The sequence below is a fragment of the Bos mutus genome, chromosome 16, assembly GCF_027580195.1.
Source record: "Bos mutus isolate GX-2022 chromosome 16, NWIPB_WYAK_1.1, whole genome shotgun sequence".
In the NCBI taxonomy this organism is placed as follows: Eukaryota; Metazoa; Chordata; class Mammalia; order Artiodactyla; family Bovidae; genus Bos; species Bos mutus.
This window is the reverse complement of record NC_091632.1, coordinates 45669622-45682679: the sequence shown is the minus strand read 5'-3', so window position 1 is coordinate 45682679 and position 13058 is coordinate 45669622. Positions and strand designations below refer to the sequence as shown.

The window sequence follows — 13058 nt, the reverse complement described above, 5'->3', positions numbered from 1 at the left end:
GACTCATGAAGCAATTGTGTAAAATGATGAAAATTCTTTTACTGTTCTCCTTTAATCTCTCTTGTCTGTGTTGATTAGGTCTCCAACCACCAAAGCTGTAAGGCCAAGGAAGATTTACCTCGTATTGTGAGAAAAAGAAAATAAACCTGACAGTTTTCATCTCTTCTCTAAGAAACTGAAGTCTATCTACAAGAAAACCAAGGCTTCCTTTATTTTTAGGTAAGAGAAAACATTGCATTTCTTGTGGGAAATTCTTAGAGCCACTCGCACATTGTCAGCCACTTTTTGAAGTCACAAACAAGATCAAACAACATCCTGCAAAGCCCTGAGTATATAGTGAAAGAAAAACTCCTTGTGTCTCTCTCAGGGAGATACCCAGGCAGAAGGAGAAACCTGGCCTACCTATTTTACTTCTATAAATATCTAGATAAAGGGAGTCATTTATCCTTTATGTTTTAGTCTTTATGCTTTATGTTTCAGTCTTTTGGTGCTATTGGAAATGAAGTATTTCTTTTTCAGTAAATTTTCCATTTAATGGGAACTTATTTCTTTAAGCACCACACTTTATTTTTATCACTATTAATTAAAAGATCTCTTTAAAAATATATGCTGTTTTGCCGTGTTAAATAATATACTGGATAGCATTTAATATTCACTTGGTAACCTTAGGTTATCATTATGATGTCAGTTACTAAATTTCATTTTCCTGAGAGGATTCTGAAATATATAAAATGCTACTTGTCACCACATTAATCTGCCTTAGGTAGTACTAAATCCTGTAGCTTTGCTGTGTGGACTTTATCACTCTTACTGTTTTGTCTTCAAGAAATATTTTGTTCTTGGGGAAATTAAAAGAGACATAAATGACTAGACAGATATATCATGTTCATGATTCAAAAGATACAATATTTTAAAGATATCAGTTACTCAAAAATCTATATGTAGATTCAATGTAATCACAATCAAAATCTTATCAAGTTTTTTTTTTATTGAAACTGAAAGCTGATTCTGAAATTTCCATGTAAATGCAAGAGACCCAGAATAACCAAGACAATTTTTTAAATGAAGAACAAAGTTACAGTACTCAGATTTTAAGAATTATATAGCTATAAAACTATAACCATAAAGCTACAGTAATGAAGTCAGATGGTTAATAGGGTTAACTGATTTTCAATAAAAGATATTAACCCATTCAATAAGGAAAGTATAAACTTTTTAACGAGCAGTCCTAGAGCAATTGGTTATCCTTATGCAAAAGTAATATTGGGCTTTCCTGGGAGTTCAGCTGGTAAAGAATCTGCCTGCAATGCAGGAGACTTGGGTTCAATCCCTGGGTTGGAAAGATCCCCTGGAGAAGAAAAAGGCTACCCACGCCAGTATTCTGGCCTGGAGAATTCCATGGACTATATAGTCCATGGGCTCACAAAGTGTTAGACACTACTGAGCAACTCTTACTTTCCTGCAAAAGTAACCTTGACCCTTAACTCACACAATACATAATACTTAATTTGGAATGGATCATAAATCTAAAGAGAAGATATCAAACTATAAAAGTCTAAGAAACAAAACATAAGCAAAAAGTCTACAAGACACCAGATTTGGCAGTAAGCTCTTAGGTTTTCTGTGACCAGATAGGCTAGAGTTCACAGGGTTGCACAGAGTCAGATATGACTGAAGCAACTTAGCATGCGTGCATGACCACAGATGGACAGCAGAAGGGAATTTTAAGGATGATGAACCTAGTCTGTATGGTACTGCAGTGGCAGATAAAGGTACTCTGTGCTTTTGATAAAACCTCTAGTAGTGTGCATCACAAAGAGTAAACTTCATTTTATGCAAATTTTTGAAAAATCAAGTAGGATGTTGAAGAGATCCTGGAATAGAACACAGACTGTGTTAAACAAATACAGATACATGACATAATCTTCCTGAAAAGGATGAGGGAGAAAGGAACCATCACAGACTAAGAAAGACTAAAGGAAAAATGACAATAAAACGTAATATGGCATCCAAGATGGGCTCCTTGAACAGCAAAAGACATTAACAAGAAAACTGATAAAATCCAAATAGAGTATGGAATTTAGTTAATAGTGATACAAATACTAGTTTATTAGTTTTGGTAAATATGCCATAGTAATTTAAGTTAGTTGTGTTAGGGGAAATTGAAACTGGGTGAGGGATATATGGGAATTCTTTTGCAACTTTTCTGTAAATCTAAAATTATTTCTAGATAACATGTTTAAATGAATTAATAAATACCTAAGAACCTATAATATGCAGTTTATGTATACTAATTTTATATAAACCTAATTTATGTATCTTGATATAAATGATGGAATAAATAAATAACTGAGGAAGAATGAACAAATCTTCCTTACAGAAGAATTGCAAATAATAAATGCAGAAATAGCAGATTCATGTTGATATATGGCAAAAACCAATACAATATTGTAAAGTTAAAAATAAAATAAAAATTTTAAAAAATAAAAAAATTAAGTTATGTGTTATAAAATAAATAAATAAATAAATGCAGAAATAATGAGAGAAATACAAAATCACCATTACAACACCAGAGCAATTATTGGTGCAGGCGGAGTCTATTGATGGGTACTAAAATTAGCGGGTAAAACTTTAAGGAGAAAGAGAATACTTGCAGTTTCAAAGTAACTGCCCCAAATATGAATTGCCATGGTGGTTTTAACATATGGCCACAAATTTTTTGATACCCTTTTCTCCAGGAAGTGGAGGTTTGAGTATGGGTTGAACTTAGTGACAAGCTTCAAATGAATAGAATATGAGCTGAGAAAAATAATCACTTTACAATGACGAAACCTGGAAGATACCACCCTACCAAGTGGTCAAGTTAACATCACCAGTAAAAAGTCTCCTTGATATCGTGTATTGCTGATAATACAATGAAAATGTCACTTCACCTTGTTCTATTCTTCATCTTCTAAATGCATAACCTCATAAGAAAAAAAAAATTATAGTCATGAGAAAGCCTCAGAAAAACTCCAACAGAGGGACATTCTACAAAATACCTGAGGCATACTCTACCAGTGTCAGTCATGAGAAACGAGGAAAGTCTGAAAAACTGTTATAGACTAATGACTAAATGAATTGGATCTAAAAATGGGAACAAGTTAAAAAAAAAAAAACAACTGGAGAAATCTGAATAAAGTCTCTAGTTAACAGTCTTGAATCAATGCTAATTTCTGGTTTCAATAAATGTAATATGCTTATGTAATATGACATTAAGGGAAGCTGAATGAAGGGTATATGAGAATTCTCTGTGCTATCTTTGTAACTGGAAAATAATAAATCTGAAATTATTTTGAAATCAAAAGTTAAGAAAAATCACAAAGTATTTTAAAGTTATTGCTTCCATTGCAATAATTTTAAGATACTTTGTGATTTTTTTTAACTTTAGATTTCAAAATTATTTTAGACTTATTATTTACAGTTGTACAGCATTGTAAAGCAGTTTTTCTCCAATTAAAAAATAGAAATAAAATAGTTATTGCTTCCAAATATTATTGCATATTTGAATAAAATATGTTAGAATTAGCTTAGTAAAATAGTGGTTAAGAATGAGAGCTTTAATTTTAACCAAATAAAACTCAGTTCTGCCTTTTATTAGCTCTGTAATTTGGGCAAGTTGCATAATTCTTCCAAGTCTCAGTTTCTTATCTGTAAAATGGGAATGATATTAGATAACTTCTAGGTTTTATAAGAATTAAAGAAGATAATGCATAGAATCTAGCACATAAGAATTGCATAATATATTTATTATTGTTATTAAAAAATACTACTACCGTTGCTTATGTCTAAATAACCAAATATAAATGAAGACTATCCTCTGTGCTGAGATTATTCACTTTAACCTACAAATAGGGAGAGAATACATTGTGAAGGTTTCGCAGATACTGGCAAAGAGGCCCTCAGCATGGCTGCTTTTAGCTGAGCAGACAGCTGGCTTTTATGGGAGGCAGGGGGCTGCCAGGAAAGGGTTGGTGGATCATGGCTCAGATGGTAAAATTCTTAGCCAAATATGAAGAGCAAGAAAGTCCCAGGAAGATATTGTGCTGGTCTTTTTTTTTTTTAATGTATTTTATTTACTTATTTTTGGCTGCACTGGGTCTTTGTTGCTGGGCACGGGTTTTCTCTAGTTGCAGTGGGTGGGGGGTTTCTACTTGCAGTGCACATGCTTCTCTTGTTGCAGAGCACAGTCTCTAATAATAATACGGTTGTCTGTAGTTGCAGCACACAGGCTTAGCTGTTCACAGCATGTGAAATCTTCCCAGGCCAGGGATCAAACCCACGTCCCCTGCATTGGCAGGCAGGTTCTTATCCACTGGACCACCAAAGAAGTCCTGTGGTCATCTTCAGTCAGTCAGTCAGTTCAGTTGCCCAGTGGTGTCCCACTCTTTGCAACCCCAAGGACTGCAGCATGCCAGGCTTCCCTGTCCCTCACCACCTCCTGGAGTTTACCCAAACTCATGTCCATTGAGTTGGTGATACCATCCAACCATCTCATCCTCTGTTGTTCCCTTCTCCTCCTACCTTCAATCTTTCTCAGCATCAGGTTCTTTTCAATTGAGTCAGCTCTTTGCATCAGGTGGCCAAAGTATTGGAGTTTCAGCTTCAACATCAGTCCTTCCAATGAACACTCAGGACTGATCTCCTTTAGGATGAACAGGTTGGATCTCCTTGCAGTCCAAGGGACTCTCAAGAGTCTTCTCCAACACCGCAGGTCAGAAAAATCAATTTTTCAGTGCTCAGCTTTCTTTATAGTCCAACTCTCACATCTATACATGACTACTGAAAAACCTTGGCCTTGACTAGATGGACTTTTGTTGGCAAAGTAATGTCTCTGCTTTTTAATATGCTGTCTAGGTTGCTCATAACTTTCCTGCCAAAGAGTAAGCATCTTTTAATTTCATGGCTGCAGTCACCATCTTCAGTGATTTTGGAGCCCCCAAAAATAAAGTCTGACACTGTTTCCACTGTTTCCACATCTATTTTCCATGAAGTGATGGGACCAGATGCCATGATCTTAGTTTTCTGAATGTTGAGCTTTAAGCCAACTATTTCACTCTCCTCTTTCACTTTCATCAAGAGGCTCTTTAATTCTTCGCTTTCTGCCTTAAGGATGGTGTTATGTGCATATCTGAGGTTATTGATATTTCTCCTGCCAATCTTGATTCCAGTTTGTGCTTCATCCACCCCAGAGTTTCTCATGATGTACTCTGCATATAAGGTAAATAAGCAGGGTGACAATATACAGCCTTGACATACTCCTTTTCCTATTTGGAACCAGTCTGTTGTTCCATGTCCAGTTCTAACTGTTGCTTTCTGATCTGCATATAGGTTTCTCAAGAGGCAGGTCAGGTAGTCTGGTATTCCCATCTCTTTCAGAATTTTCCACAGTTGATTGTGATCCACACAGTCAAAGGCTTTGGCATAGTCAATAAAGCAAAAATAGATGTTTTTCTGGAACTCTCTTGCTTTTTCGATGATCCAGCAGATGTTTGCAATTTGATCTCTGGTTCCCCTGCCTTTTCTAAAACCAGCTTGAACATCTGGAAGTTCACAGTTCACATGTTGCTGAAGCCTGGCTTGGAGAAATTTGAGCATTACTTTGTTAGCGTGTGAGATGAGTACAATTGTGCGGTAGTTTGAGCATTCTTTGACATTGCCTTTCTTTGGGATTGGAATGAAAATTGACCTTTTCCAGTCCTGTGGCCACTGCTGAGTTTTCCAAATTTGCTGGCATATTGAGTGCAGCGCTTTCACAGCATGATCTTGCAGGATTTGAAATAGCTCAACTGGAATTCCATCACCTCTACTAGCTTTGTTTGTAGTGGTGCTTCCTAAGGCCCTCTTTACTTCACATTCCAGGATGTCTGGCTCTAGGTGAGTGATCACACCATTATGACTATCTGTGTTGTGAAGATCTTTTTTGTACAGTTCTTTTGTGTATTCTTGCCACCTCTTCTTAATATCTTCTGCTTCTCTTAGGTCCATACCATTTCTGTCCTTTATTGAGCCCACCCTTGCATGAAATGTTCCCTTGGTTCTCCTAATTTCCTTGAAGAGATCCGTGGTTTTTCCCATTCTATTGTTTTCCTCTATTTCTTTGTACTGATCACTGAGATAGGCTTTCTTATTTCTCCTTGCTATTCTTTGGAACTCTGCATTCAAATTGGTATATCTTTCCTTTTCTCCTTTGTTTTTAGCTTCTCTTCTTTTCAAAACTATTTGTAAGGCCTCCTCAGACAGCCATTTTGCTTTTTTGCATTTCTTTTTCTTGGGGATGGTCTTGCTCCCTGTCTCCTCTACAATGTCACAAACCTCCATCCATAGTTCATCAGGCACTCTGTCTATCAGATCTAGTCCCTTAAATCTATTTCTCATTTCCACTGTATAATCATAAGGGATTTGATTTAGGTCATGCCTGAATGGTCTAGTGGTTTTCCCTACTTTCTTCAATTTCAGTCTGAATTTGGCAATAAGGAGTTCATGATCTGAGCCACAGTCAGCTCTTGGTCTTGTTTTTGCTGACTGTATAGAGCTTCTCCATCTTTGGTTGCAAAGAATATAATCAATCTGATTTCAGTGTTGACCATCTGGTGATGTCCATGTGTAGAGTCTTCTCTTGTGTTGTTGGAAGAGGGTGTTGGCTATGACCAGTGCATTCTCTTGGCAAAATTCTATTAGTCTTTGCCCTGCTTCATTCTGTATTCCAAGGCCAAATTTGCCTGTTACTCCAGGTGTTTCTTGACTCCTACTTTTACATTCCAGTCCCCTATAATGAAAAGGACATCTTTTTTGGGTGTTAGTTCTAAAAGCTCTTCAAAGAACCATTCAACTTCAGCTTCTTCAGCATTACTGGTTGGAGCATAGACTTGGATTACTGTTATATTGAATGGTTTGCCTTGGAAACGAACAGAGATCATTCTGTCGTTTTTGAGATTGCATCCAAGTAATGCATTTTGGACTCTTTTGTTGACCATGATGGCTACTCCATTTCTTCTAAGGGATTCCTGCCTGCAGTAGTAGATATAATGGTTATCTGAGTTAAATTCAACCATTCTAGTCGATTTTAGTTATCTGATTCCTAAAATGTCAACGTTCACTCTTGCCATCTCCTATTTGACCACTCCCAACATGCCTTGATGGCAACCCACTCCAGTGTTCTTGCCTGGAGAGTCCCAGGGATGGCAGAGCCTGGTGGGCTGCCGTCTATGGGGTCGAACAGAGCTGGACACAACTGAAGCAACTTAGCAGCAGCAGCAACATGCCTTGATTCATGGACCTAACATTCCAGGTTCCTATGCATTATTGCTCCTTACAGCATTGGACTTTACTTCCATCTCCAGTCACAGGCAGAACAGGGTATTGTTTTTGCTTTGGCTCCATCTCTTCATTGTTTCTGGAGTTATTTCTCCACTGATCTCCTGTAGCATATTGGGCACCTACCAAACTGGGGAGTTCATCTTTCAGTGTCCTATCTTTTTGCCTTTTCATTCTGTTCATGGGGTTCTCAAGGCAAGAATACTGAAGTGGTTTGCCATTCCCTTCTCCAGTGGACCACATTTTGTCAGACCTCTCCACCATGACCCGTCCATCTTGGGTGGCCTTACAGGGCATGGCTCATAGTTTCACTGAGTTAAACAAGGCTGTGGTCCACATGATCAGATTGGTTAGTTATCTGTGATTGTGGATTTCAGTCGGTCTTCCCTCTGATTGAGAAGGATAAGAGGCTCATGGAAGCTTCCTGATAGGAGAGACTGACTGAGGGGAAAACTGGGTCTTGTTCTGAAGGGCAGGACCATGCTCAGTAAATCTTTAATCCAATTTTGTCATGATGGGTGGAGCTGTGTTCCCTCCCTCCTAGTCATGCTATGGTGGTGGTCTTAGTCATGCTATTTTTCACTCTGACTTTCCAGACACTGCTATTTATTCCTCTGAGAAAGGGAAAAACAAACACATAAGGGCATTCTTGATCAGTCTCTTCAATGCTCTTTTCACTTTCACCCAGTGGGAAACTCACATAGCTCTAAATAGGTGTTTTTATATAGGAGTAACAAGACTTCCCTCATAGCTCATTTGGTAAAGAATCTGCCTGCAATTCAAAAGTCCAGGGTTCAGTTCCTGGGTTGAGAAGATCCCCTGAGGAAGGAAATGGCAACCCACTCTAGTATTCTTGCCTGGAGAATCCCATGGACAGAGGAGCCTGGCAGGCTACAGCTATAGTCTATGGGGTTGTAAGAGTCAGACACAACTGAGCGACTAAGCACAGATACACGCAACAAGGCCATACAGTACTAACCCTGAACATGTTGATCCAAAACCAAGTTGACATCATGAACATGATGAAGTTGGATATAGTCCCTGAAACCCTGCGTGTTAGTCCCAGCTTGATAGTTCTGTGAATATTTGTGTATGAGTGAGTGGTTATTAGTGTTCACTTGGTTAAACCAATAAAACCAATGTTATTCCTTCCATGCTAACCCAAACCTCAGATGCCTGTTCTTTCAGTAAATATATCACACACCTTACATGTGAATAGGTTTTGCCATGGGCAAAGCTGTCTCTCAGGCAGCTTATTTAAGTTTTTATTATTATTTAAGGCTTTAGATTATTTAAGGTTACTTTTAAAAGTTTATTATTATTATTTAAGGTCTTACATTTGAGGTCTTTTGGGTAATAAAACACTCAGTGATTTCTGCTTTTTTTCTCCAGTGCCCCCTTCTCTTCCTCACCCTTCTTTTCTACTAGGAATAAGGTCTTTTGCTGCATGCAACTACCCCATCTCCACAGCTTCATAATTTTAGCATAGCATTGGGCTTCCCAGGTGTTGCTAGTGGTAGACAATCCGCTTGCCAAGGCAGGAGACTCAAGAAACATGGGTTTGATCCCTGGGTCAGGAAGATTTCTGAAGTAGGAAATGGCAACCCACTCCAATATTCTTACCTAGACAATTCCATGGACAGAAAAGCCTGGTGGGCTACATCCATGGGGTCTCAAAGAGTCGGACTCGACTTAGAAACTGAGCGTGCATGTAATCTTTTTTATTGCTCCTACTGGCTCAGCACATAGTATGTGTGTGATTGAGATCCACAATTTCCTCTGTTGGCTGAGCAATTAGTATTTTGATAGAAAGACAGAAAAGATACATGCAAATGGGTCAAAACAGGGTAATAAGTGAGCTGCTGAGAATGCTGGATCAAAGGTAGTTTCAAAAGATGACAAGTAATAAAGAAAAGGAAAATAGAGGCAAAAAACAAACAAAAAAACCCCCTCACCTTCTTAATTTTCCTCATGTGAGCTCAGATAGTGAGGAGCCATGGTGATACTAGCATTGCCACAGCCCTTTCTAAGGAGTTTTCATAACTATCTCATCTGATGCTCAGAGCAAGCAGTGAGGTGGGAAGGGAGGATGCCCCAAGGGCCCAAGGTCAAACCAGGTTTTAACGTTCCAAACCCAGACTTGTTTCCCTTCCCCTACCAACTTCTAGAGGCTCATCTACATGGGAATGGACTCTAGAGGGGAAGGGCTTATTCTTAAAAAACCATTTATACTGAGAAGAGCAGAGGAAGCTGACTTTACCTGATGACTCAGAACTAGAAAGCACTGCCATGCACACTCATCAGGACATCTCTGCTATGAGGATGCATAGATGCATCATTCCCTCAGTCTCCAGCTTGGGTAGGGTGTGCTGGGACAAGCTCTCCACCTTTGCTGCACTCATGTCCTGTACCCTTCCCTATTCCATCACCCAGGAGAGACTCCACTATCTGCCTTTTTCAGGGGGACCCTTACCAGCCCAGAACATGTGGTATAACCAATTCACCATTTATTATAAAAATTCTTTGATGTCCTTCTTTTAGTAAAAATTTTAATTGAACTATAGTTAGTTTACAATATAGTCTTTGTTTCTGCTGTATAGCAAAGTGAGTCAGTTATACATATATTCACTCTTCTCTAGATTCTTTGGTCATTGTATAGGTCATTACAGGATATTGAGTAGAGCCTCCTGTGCTATACAGTAGGTCCTTATTAGTAATCTATTTTATATATGGTAGTGTGAAGTTTAAAATGTTGATTCTATCTTGAACTTACATAAAAGTTACAACAAATCAATTTTTTTCTGAAACATTTGAGAGTAAGTTTTGACAGGATGCCCCTATCATACTTTAAAGCTAGATTGTACTCTTAACAAATGAGGATATTCCCCTGTATAACCACAGCAACCATCAAAATCAGGAAACTAATACTGACATATGCTATTAATACCATCCTATCTTATCCTTTCACTGAGGTTTCAGTCAGTGTCCCAGTGATGTCTTTATAAGGAAAGGATCCAGTTCAGAATTACACACTGCGTTTAGTTGTGTCTCTTTAGTTTGCCTCTATCTTTGGTCTTCTTTTCTTGACTTTCAGGATCTTGGTACTTTGAGGGATTACAGAATTGTTTTTGTTTTTGTTTTTGTTTTTTTGGGAGAGTATCCAGTTTTATTTTTCTCAGGCATAGCATAGAAGTGATGCTGCATTCTTCTCATTGCATCTTGTCAAAGAGCATGTAACTGATTTGTCACATTACTAATGATTCTAGTTTTATCATTTCATTAAGATGATATTCCCCAAGCTTGTTCAGTTGTTAAGTCATGTCTGACTCTTTTTGACTCCATTGACTGTAGCATGCCAGGCTCTTCTCTCTCCACTATCTCCTGGAGTTTGCTTGAATTCATGTCCATTGAGTTGGTGATGCTAGCTAACCACCTTATCCTCTGCTGCCCCCTTATCTTTTTGCCATCAATCTTTCCCATCATCAGGATCTTTTCCAATGAGTCGGCTCTTCGCATCAGGTGATGAAAGTATTGGAGCTTCAGCAACACTCCTTCCAATGAAAATTGGTTGATTTCCTTTAGGATTGACTGGTTTGATCTCCTTGCAGTCCAGGGGACTGTCAAGAGTTCTCTCCAGCACCACAATTTGGAAAGCATCAATTCTTTGGTGTTCAATTTTCTTTATGGTCCAACTCTCACATCCATACATAACTATTGGAAAAACCATATCATTCTTTACTAAAGGGGACCAGAACTCCTTAGAGAAATTACTGATTCCATAGCTGGGGTAGGGTTGTTGACATTTCTCCTGGCAATCTTGATTCCAGCTTTTGATTAATCCAGTCCAGCATCTTGCATGATGAACTCTGCATATAAGTTAAATAAGCAGGCTGACAACATACAGCTTTGACATATTCCTTTACCAGTTTGGAACCAGTCCATTGTTCCATGTCCAGTTTTAACTGTTGCTTCTTGACCCATGTACAGATTTCTCAGGAGATAGGTAATGTGGTCTGATATTCCTGTCTCTTGAATTTTTCACAGTTTGTTGTGATCCACAAAGTCAAAGGCTTTAGTGTAGTCAATGAAGCAGAAGTAGATGTTTTCCTGGAATTCCCTTGTTTTCTCCATGATCCAATGAATGTTGGCAATTTGATCTCTGGTTCTTCTGCCTCATCAAAACCCAGCTTGTACATCTGGAAGTTCTCAGTTCACATACTGCTGAAGTGTAGCCTGAAGTATTTTGAGCATAATCTTGCTAGCATGTGAAATGAGCACAATTGTGTGATAATTGGAACATTCTTTGGCACTACCTTTCTTTGGGATTGGAATGAAAACTGATCTTTTCCAGTCCTGTGGCCACTGGTGAATTTTCCAAATTTGCTGACATATTGAGAGCAGAACTTAAACAGCATCACTTTTTAATATTTTTTTATTAAATTTATTTATTTTAATTGAAGGTTAATTACTTTACAATATTGTATTGGTTTTGCCATACATCAACATGAATCCACCATGGGTGTACACGTGCTCCCCATCCTGAACCCCACTCCCACCCCCCTCCCCATACCATCCCTCTCGGTCATCCCAGTGCACCAGCCCCAAGCATCCTGTATCCTGCATTGAACCTGGACTGGCGATTCGTTTCTTATACGATATTACACATGTTTCAATGCCATTCTCCCAAATCACCCCACCCTCTCCCTCTCCCACAGAGTCCAAAAGACTGTTCTATACATCTGTGTCTCTTTTGCTGTCTCACATACAGGGTTGTCGTTACCATCTTTCTAAATTCCATATATATGCATTAGTATACTGTATTGGTGTTTTTCTTTCTGGCTTACTTCACTCTGTATAATAGGCTCCAGTTTCATCCACCTCATTAGAACTGATTCAAATGTATTCTTTTTAATGGCTGAGTAATACTCCATTGTGTATATGTACCACTGCTTTCTTATCCATTCATCTGCTGATGGACATCTAGGTTGCTTCCATGTCCTGGCTATTATAAACAGTGCTACGAGGAACATTGGGGTACACATGTCTCTTTCAATTCTGGCTTCCTTGGTGTGTATGCCCAGCAGTGGGATTGCTGGATCATAAGGCAGTTCTATTTCCAGTTTTTTAAGGACTCTCCACACTGTTCTCCATAGTGGCTGTACTAGTTTGCATTCCCACCAACAGTGTAAGAGGGTTCCTTTTTCTCCACACCCTCTCCAGCATTTATTGCTTGTAGATTTTTGGATCGCAACCATTCTGACTGGCGTGAAATGGTACCTCATAGTGGTTTTGATTTGCATTTCTCTGATAATGAGTGATGTTGAGCATCTTTTCATGTGTTTGTTAGCCATCTGTATGTCTTCTTTGGAGAAATGTCTATTTAGTTCTTTGGCCCATTTTTTTGATTGGGTCATTTATTTTTCTGGAACTGAGCTGCAGGAGTTGCTTGTATATTTTTGAGATTAGTTGTTTGTCAGTTGCTTCATTTGCTATTATTTTCTCCCATTCTGAAGGCTGCCTTTTCACCTTGCTTATAGTTTCTTTTGTTGTGCAGAAGCTTTTAAGTTTAATTAGGTCCCATTTGTTTATTTTTGCTTTTGTTTCCAATATTCTGGGAGGTGGGTCATAGAGGATTCTGCTGTGATTTATGTCGGAGAGTGTTTTGCCTATGTTCTCCTCTAGCAGTTTTATAGTTTCTGGTC

At 38.4% G+C, this 13058-nt stretch overlaps 1 long non-coding RNA gene across 3 annotated transcripts in view; it reads left to right on the top strand.

Annotated features, from left to right (window-relative positions):
- Positions 1–13058, top strand: part of LOC138991277 (uncharacterized) — a 318362-nt gene that overhangs the window by 59598 nt on the left and 245706 nt on the right. For all 3 annotated transcript variants that reach the window (XR_011467297.1, XR_011467295.1, XR_011467296.1), the window contains exon 2: positions 79–219. This is a non-coding gene — a long non-coding RNA (uncharacterized lncRNA). The remainder of the gene's footprint in view (positions 1–78; positions 220–13058) is intronic.